General features: G+C 48.2%; 1 non-coding gene and 3 pseudogenes across 1 annotated transcript; 2 read left to right on the top strand and 2 right to left on the bottom strand.

The window, feature by feature from the left end:
* Positions 1-60: 60 nt before the first annotated feature.
* Positions 61-3,303, bottom strand: LOC119348110 (annotated as a pseudogene).
* On the top strand, positions 855-1,033 carry LOC119348113 (annotated as a pseudogene).
* LOC119348111 lies at positions 3,227-3,423 on the top strand. The gene has a single exon (XR_005168740.1). It is a non-coding gene; the product is annotated as a U2 spliceosomal RNA (small nuclear RNA).
* Positions 3,424-4,184: 761 nt separating this feature from the next.
* LOC119348109 lies at positions 4,185-5,858 on the bottom strand (annotated as a pseudogene).
* Positions 5,859-8,311: the final 2,453 nt, after the last annotated feature.

Below are 8,311 nucleotides of genomic sequence, written 5' to 3'. Positions count from 1 at the left end.
AGTTTTGCATAGCCTGCTTAGCGGTCCACATTGCCACCACAAAGTTGAACGAGTGATCACCACACCGAAGAATCCGGCGTCGCTGCAAGCGTCGTCCAGCAAACCTTCGTAGGCGGCCATGTCAGGGTCGTCGATCTTGTCGACGAGCGTGCTGATATCACCTGCAAAGAGGAAAAGAGAACTCACTTTTGAGATAAACAAACAGTGCATCAATCATATCACCTGCTTAGAGCGAGAAATCGCCTTAGCACGACAGGTGCGGAAAAGCGAACTTTCCAAGGACAAACATGTATCGATCAGCTACATGTCCTCAAGGAGAAGTAGTTGTTCCGTCACACTCCAACATCCAGCCTGCTGAGTTCAGAGAGGGCGGAGAATGTCTGAATAATAACTCGTGCATTCAGAGAAGACCGCAGCAACATATATTCTGAATAACTCATGAACACACTGCAGAATTTCTCCTTCAGAAAGGATGTGGAATAGAGCCCCGATTCCGCCCGTGACTGTCAGCAGTACATACATATTTTGGTTGAAGCAGTCCGACATAGCTCCGCCCGTAACCGTGTGCACGCGGCTCGCATTCTCCGCAGTCTGCCCCTCCTTGCCGAAAACAAGAGGGCGGTGATCGCAGAACAGCAAGAGGCGCGTTCCCTTCAAAAAAAAACAGCAAGAGGCGCGTGAATCAGGCCTTGCCGAAAAGGCCTTCCTTGTTTAAGGCCCACGCGCAAGAGGCTAGCATTGCACCGTCCGCACTCCGCACCGCAGGTGGTTAGTTTAGTACCACCTCGCTCGGCGAAGAAGGGACGGGAGGACGAGGAGGGTACGAATAGAGGAGCAGGGCAGCGGTTCAACTCATACCTTTCTCGGCCTTTTGGCTAAGATTAAGTGTAGTATTTGTTATTATCAGTTTAATATTTGATATTTGATATGTGGGGTACATCCTCACAATGACATTAAATTTATTTTTTATGGGAACATTCTGCACCAGGTGCTCCCTGTACACCACCTTATCGTACTTGGGAACGCTACCCGTTTTCTTCACCGAATAGAGAAGCGTTCACCATAATCAATTGCTGTAAATACAATGATGTTAAACCAAGAGTGGTGTACTCACCATAATCTGTGTGAGATCTACTGGAATAGAGAAGAAAAACAGAGTGGGATGTATCAACATGCCACAAGATAACTTCTTTTTTAGGGTATATGTGTGCTTACCATCCAATATAAGTGTGTTCCTCTTGTGGGATGTCATCTAAGACTGGATAGAGCCAATTAATCTGTGAACCCAATAAGCATCACTACCGAAAAAGGCTTTATGCCCCGCTTTACCCAGTAAGCATCTCCCGCCACTCCGCCTCCAAAGGCGCAGCCAGTGCCAAGGCTATGCCTCTCATGATCTTCCTTGAAAGATCTGAAATGAAAAATGGCATGATCAACACTGTTAGATACGGTTGACGAGCATAAAAGAATAAGCAAATTGATTCAGATTCCTCTCAAAAAAGTAAAGTAAAGTGATTCGGATAAGTCCACTTCGTAGAAGGCTTATATGGTTTTACAGCAGTGCGTCAAATTTTGATTGATAATCTGGCCTGCATGGAAGATAAACAATCAGTTCTTTAAAGCACATTAATTAAGTACTTCTTTGCATTGTGAACATTAACATCAATAAATATTGATAGGTGTATAATAATGTTACAGGATTTTCTAATGCACAAAAAAAACAGGTAGTGAACGGCTTTCTCAAAAAATGCGATCACGGTGCTCTAAAATATACCTTCAGAACAAAGAACCGAGAAGGGACCCCTAAAGAAGAACAGAGAAAGGAAGTTGAAAACACACAAATTAGATCCTTCCATTAGTTTAGCAAGATCACCATATCTGCCCGGTTCTATAGGTGTGTAGCACTGCAATTTTTTGTTCTAATGGTTTAGCTAAAAAAACAGAATAATTTAAACAATCATGACAAGAAATTCAGAGACAGATGTAAACTTACATCAATTGCTTCGTGCGTATCAGGTTTACCCTTGGTAACATTTTCTCCCACTCTCTGATATCCTGTGACTATAGACCATAAGAAAGTTCATTTACATATGTAGTGGTTTTCCAAGGACCAAACAACAAGCTACAAGAAAAGCTAAGTTTTTATTTAGATATCACACCTATAACCACTTTGAGGAGTCGTTTTGATCTTCAGTTTTTCCTCACGAGGGGGCTGAAAGAACATGCATGTGACGTCCCTGACTTCCATCATTAGCGAGTCCAAAATCCCATGGCCTTTCTGTTGATAATACACAGTCATCATTTGGCATGGTTAATTAGGACTCAACAGATGAGTTGAGCAGCATCTAGAACCAGTTTTGCTCATAAAACAGAAGGGGAAAGACCAGATGCACACAACAACTGAACATGACACACACACACACACAGACACACACACACAGTATTTTACACTCTACTACTGGTGACAGCACAGTATTTTGTTTGTAAACTGTTGATGCTGTTTATTTCCATGTTTAGTTGAGATACCACAACAACATAAAAGTTAGTATACATAGTTTGCTTACAGGTCCAAATTACTTGGCATCACAAAGTTGAACGAGCGGTTACCACATAGAAGAATCCGGCCTCCCTGCAAGCGTCGTCCAGCATACTTTTGGTCGGCCATGTCAGGGTCGTCGATCTTGTCGACGAGCGGGCTGATACCTGATCATGCAAAGAGGAAAACAGAGCTCACTTTTTAGATAAACAAACAGTGCATCTGCTGCCTAGGGCGAGAAATCTCCGTAACACGATTGGCACGGAAAAGAGAAATTTCCAAGGATAAACATGTATCGATCAGAGCCGGATGTCCTCAAGGAGAACAACTTCTTCCGTCACACTCCAACATCCAGTCTGCAGCAACCTATGTTCTGAATAACTCACGAACGCACTGCAGAATTTCTCTTTCAGAAAAGATGGGGAACTGAGCCTGGATTCCTCCCGTCACTGTCAGCAGTCCGACAACGTTCGCCAACTCTGATCGCAAAACAGCAATCCAGGGGCAAATCAGGCCGGTTATATAGGCCTTTGCCAAAAGGCCTTCTTTGTTTAGGCCCACGGAAGAGGCTGGTTTGGTGGCATTGCAACGTCCGCTGCAGGTCGTTAGTTTAGTACCACCTCGCTTAGCGAGGAGGGGACGGGAGGGCGAGGAGGGTACAAGTAGAGGGGCAGGGCAACAGATCAAATTATACCTTTCTCGGCCTTTTGGCTAAGATCAAGTGTAGTATCTGTTCTTATCAGTTTAATATCTGATATGTGGGCCATGTGCTCACAACGATATTAAATTTATTTTTTATGGGGGAGGGGCCACCACAATGGCTTGCCATTGGGTCCTTCAGGTGTCGCCTAGTGTGTTGCACTACTGCCTGGGCAGGCGTACCCCAACCAAATTAAGTTTAAATTTTAATATCTTGAGATGAGATTGAGATGAAGATGCTTGAAACTCAATCTGTGTCCAAGCCTTTGAGGTGAAGCATTCGGTTTGTTGTTTGTTGCTGCCAGTTTGTAGCACAGGACGGTGACCACAACACCTCGTCAGCCCCTCTTCTGCTATTACATTCAGAGAGCACATGAATAACCCACTAACGAAGGTGGAAGGCAACAAATGAGCCCGTGAGTAAGTAACAGTGTCGCCTGTTTCCGCTCAACAATCAGGCCAGCGCGATGAGTTTTTGATGATTGTGGTGGTTGGTCTGAAGTCTGCACTCTGCACTTCTGCAGCACGATGGCCACCCACATACGTAACTGTAGTGCGGCCAAAACCCACCTGTGGCTCCCCAACAAAGAAAATGGGACTGGATACTGTCTAAGTTCTCGGCATCTGACTGCCAGAAATGTCCGACTGTTTTTCTTGTGCATATCATCATGTGATTTGGTTCTGAACATGTTTCAGAAATTGAAACATAAATCAGAGATCTGAAATGAAAAATAGCATGATCAACACTACTAGATACGGTTGACGAGCATAAAAGAATAAGCAAAGTGATTCAGATTCCTCTAAAAAAATAAAGCAAAGTGATTCATATAAGTCGACCTCGTAGAAGGCTTATATGGTTTTCCAGCAGCGCGTACAATCTTGATTGATAATCTGGCCGGCATGGAAGATAAACAATTCACTTCTTTAAAGCACATTAATTAAGTACTTCTTATTGGTCGAAAAAAATTAAGTATTTCGTTGCATTGTGAACATTAACATCAATAAATATTGATAGCTACAAGAAAATGATTTACAATTGATAAGGTTGCTACAAGAAAAGACTGAATTAGGCGGACAAAACAGATAAAATTCAGTGAAGTTGCAAACAAGGAAACCTTCAGCATGTCTCCGATGTTGCAAACTAAGGTCCCGGGTACGGGCTTGGCTTATATCCACTCACCAGACTGGTTCCTTACCTGATACCAAATTTACTAAAGAGTTTCAGCAGATTAATCTCTTTGCTTCTTGACAGAGGAAACAGAGGGCATAGATGGATAATAGTACAAGATATGTGTGCTAGTGAAGTAATAAGTATCTCAAGAGCACAGATATCACCGTCCTGATTCACCAGTGTCAAAAAGGCCTGCAGTTTAACAAAATGAGGAAAAGTATTCCCCCCAGGATTTTTGGTTTAATGTTTTGAAAAATACCATGTGCGTTTTTCCTAAAAAGGCAAACATATTATTCTAGTATTGACTTAAAGAACACGATACAGTGTTCTAGTATTGACTTAGAGAACATGATACAATGTACTAACCATAATCTGTGTGAGCTCCACTGAATTGATCATAGGATGCATGGTGTATCGAAGAAAAGCAGTCAGATGTATCCACCCAAGTAAGCATAAGACAAATATGTTTTTTTGTGTGCTTACCATCCAATATCAATGCGTGGTGGGATGCCAGCTGAGAATGGATAGCCAATCAATCTGAGAACCCAGAAAGCATCTCCTGTTGTTCCGCCTTCGAAAGCATCCAACTGCGCGCCCAGTGCCAAGGCTATGCCTCGCATGATCTTCCTTGAAAGATCTGAAATAAAAAATGGCATGATAAACACTGTCAGATACGATCGATGAGCATAAAAGAATAAGTAATTCAGATAAGTGGACTTTGTAGAAGGCTTATATAGTTTTCCAGCAGCGTGTCAAAATTTGATGGATAATCTGGCCTGCATGGAAGATAAACTATTCAGCTCTTTAAAGCGTATTAAGTAGTAAAGGAGCATTTTTTTACATGGTGAACATACTGACATCAATAGGTGTCTAACAGTGTTACCTTCAGAAAAGCAGGCAGTGAACCGTTTTCTGAAAAAAATGTGACGACGGCTCTCTAAAATATACCTTCAGAGAAAAGAACAGAGAAGGGATCCTAAAGAAAAACAGAGAAGGGAAGTTGAAAACATACCACAAATTAGATTCTTCCATTGGTTTAGCATGATTACCATATCTGCCCGGTTCGATAGGCATGTAGCATTGCAAATTTTTTCTAAGGGTTTAGCTAAAAATGACAGAACAATTTAAAAAAGTATTACAAGAAATTGAGGGACAGATGAACTTACATGAATTGCTTCATGCATATTAGGTTTACCCTTGGTAACATTTTCTCCCACTCTGATACCCTCTGATGATAGACCACAAGAAAGTTCATTGCATATGTACTTATGTAGAGATATTCCAAGGACCAACCAACTAGCTACAAGAAGAGTTGGGTTTTTATTCAGATATCACACCTATAATCACTCTGAGGTGTCATTTTGATCTTCAATTTTTCCTCGTGAGGGAGCTGAAAGAACTTCTGTGTGACGTCCCTGACTTCCATCATTAGCGACTCATCCCATGGCCTTTCTGTTAATAATGGACATCCGGTCTGCTGAGTTCTTTGAGGGTGGAGAATGTCTGAATAATAACTCGTGAATTCAGAGAAGACTGCAGCAACCTATGTTCTGAATAACTCATGAACGCACTTGCAGAATTGCTCTTTCAGAAAGGATGGTGGAACTGAGCCCGGATTCCGCCCGCTACTGACAACAGCGCTCGGCCGTGACCCGTGATGGTTAAAGCATCTCCAGCCGTTGGCCCTCAAGGAGGCGCTAAAAATCGCCCCTGGGGGCGCAGCGGCGCAAAACGCGCGCTGGGGGCGTGATGCCACCCAGTCGCGGCGCCCACGAATTTTTGTGAAAATTAAAATGAGGCACAAACATGGCGCAAATTCAACCATTTTCGGCGAGTTCATACATATTTCGGCAAGTTCAAACCAAATTCAACCAAACACGGCGAGAGTTTATACATATTTAAAATATTTTACAAAAAAGAAAAAAAACACACTACTAGGCCCGCCGTCTCCCTCGCCTCGCCGCTCGTTGCCGTTCTACATGCCGAGGAGGCTATAGAACCGTGTGTAGTCGCCGCCGCCGTTGTCGTCGTCGTCGCCTCCGCCGCGGCCGCCATCCCTGCTGCAACCCTCCCCCGGTTGGCGCGACGGGTTGGACGGTCCGGCGGCGTCCTCGTCGTCGTCGCTGTCGAGGATCACGACGCCGTGCTCGTCCTCGCACCCACGCTTGAGGGCGGCGATCTCCTCCAGGGCCCGGCGCTGCCGGACCATCTCGTCGCGGAGGTAGTCGTCGCGCGCCCACCATAGGGCGTCCTCGTCGGAGAAGCCGCGCCGAGCTAGCTCCTCGTACTCCGGGGGGAGGCTGGGCTCCGGTTTGGGCGCGACGAAGACGAGGCGGCCAGAGGCGGGGGTGGAGTCGGCGATGCGGACACCGGAGCGGCGGGTGCGCCGGCTGACACGCGTGTCCTGGGGCTCCGGCTTGACGGGGCGGAGGCAGGGAGAGCCGGTCGACCGACCGGACGAGGAGGAGGACGCCCCAGGGTCCATGCGCCTCGGCGTCCACGAGCTCCCACAGCGGCGAGAGAAGGACGGGGGCTTGCGGTACTCCAGCCTCGGCGTGTTGCCGCCCTCGATGTACTCAAGGACGGCCTCCAGCGTTGGTGGCTTCGAGCTGCTCGGCGTGACGGCGGCGGAAGTACGGCTCCCAGAGCGGACTGTCGGGGACGTAGCGCGGCCCCTCCCTCGCCGCCCGCGGCAGGGAGGCGCGGATACGTGCGATCTCCGCACGCCGTGCCACCCCGGTGGGCGGTGGTGGCACCGGGACCCCGCCGGCGCTGATTCTCCACGCCTCGGGCACCCGCATGTCCGGCAAGACCGGGTACTCGGTCTCGAAGAGGAGCCAAGCTTCGTCCTCGTGAAGGTGGCGGCGGCTGAAGCTGTTCGCCGCCGCGCCGTCGCCTGGGAATCGTTCGGCCATTTCTTTGAACTGGGACGGCGAGGGGAGAGGGAGGAAGGGGAGAGAGGGTGCGTCAGTGGTGGAGACTCTGTGCGTGCCACCGGCGCGCTGGGGGTCGGCTTATATAGGTGGAGGCTCCGCGAGCACGCGTGGCCGCCGCGTCTACGCGTGGCATGCGCGGGGACACGCGTCGTCACGCCTTCACTGCGCCGCCCGTGAGGCATCAACGACGGAGGCTGACCGGTGCGGCAGCGCGTGGCAGCTTTGGCATTGATTCGCCGCGGGAAACGAGGCGATGAGGACGATGAAGCGGCGAGAAGCGAGACGAGTCGCTGGCAAGGAGGGCCCGTGGCTCTTTCGCGCCAAAAACGATTCGCCCAGCGCCCCCGAGCGCCCCCCAGCAAGCCGGATTTGGGTTGGGTCCGCCGGCGCCAATTTCAGCCCGAGCCGACGAAAATTGGGTCCTTGGGGCGTGACTGGGCCGATTTTTTAGCACCGGCGGCCGAAAAGTCGCCTAGGGGGTCTTGTTGAGGGCGCGGCTGGAGATGCTCTTAGCTGTAGATATATATAGCTCCGGGCGTGTGCACGCAGCTGATTCTCGGCAGACTGCCCCTCGAGCCGTGGCGTTCGCCAGCGCTGTGATCACAAAACAGCGGCGCGAGCAACTCATTAGCCAGCGCTGTGATCGTAAAATAGGCCTTTCAAAAGGCCTTCTATGTTTAGGCCCACGCAAGAGGCTGGCTTGGTGGCATTGTACCGTCAGGCGCAAGCAGTTCGTTTAGTACCACCTCGCTAGGCGAGGAGAGGATAGGAGGGTAGGAGGGGACTATATTTCAGTGCCTTAAGGCACCTGCCTTTGTGTCTATGACATGTGGGCCCAATAAGTGGCTAGCCCACATGTCAGTGACCCAAAGGCAGGTGCCTTTAAGGCACCGAAGCTGCGTCCAGTAGGAGGGGATAAATAGAGGGGTAGGGCGGCGGTTCAACTCATATCTTTCTCGGCTTTTTGGC

The sequence above is a fragment of the Triticum dicoccoides genome, unplaced genomic scaffold (genome assembly GCF_002162155.2).
Source record: "Triticum dicoccoides isolate Atlit2015 ecotype Zavitan unplaced genomic scaffold, WEW_v2.0 scaffold85632, whole genome shotgun sequence".
NCBI classification, from domain to species: domain Eukaryota; kingdom Viridiplantae; phylum Streptophyta; class Magnoliopsida; order Poales; family Poaceae; genus Triticum; species Triticum dicoccoides.
The sequence above is the reverse complement of the archived record's forward strand: the minus strand, read 5'-3'. Positions and strand labels throughout refer to the sequence as shown.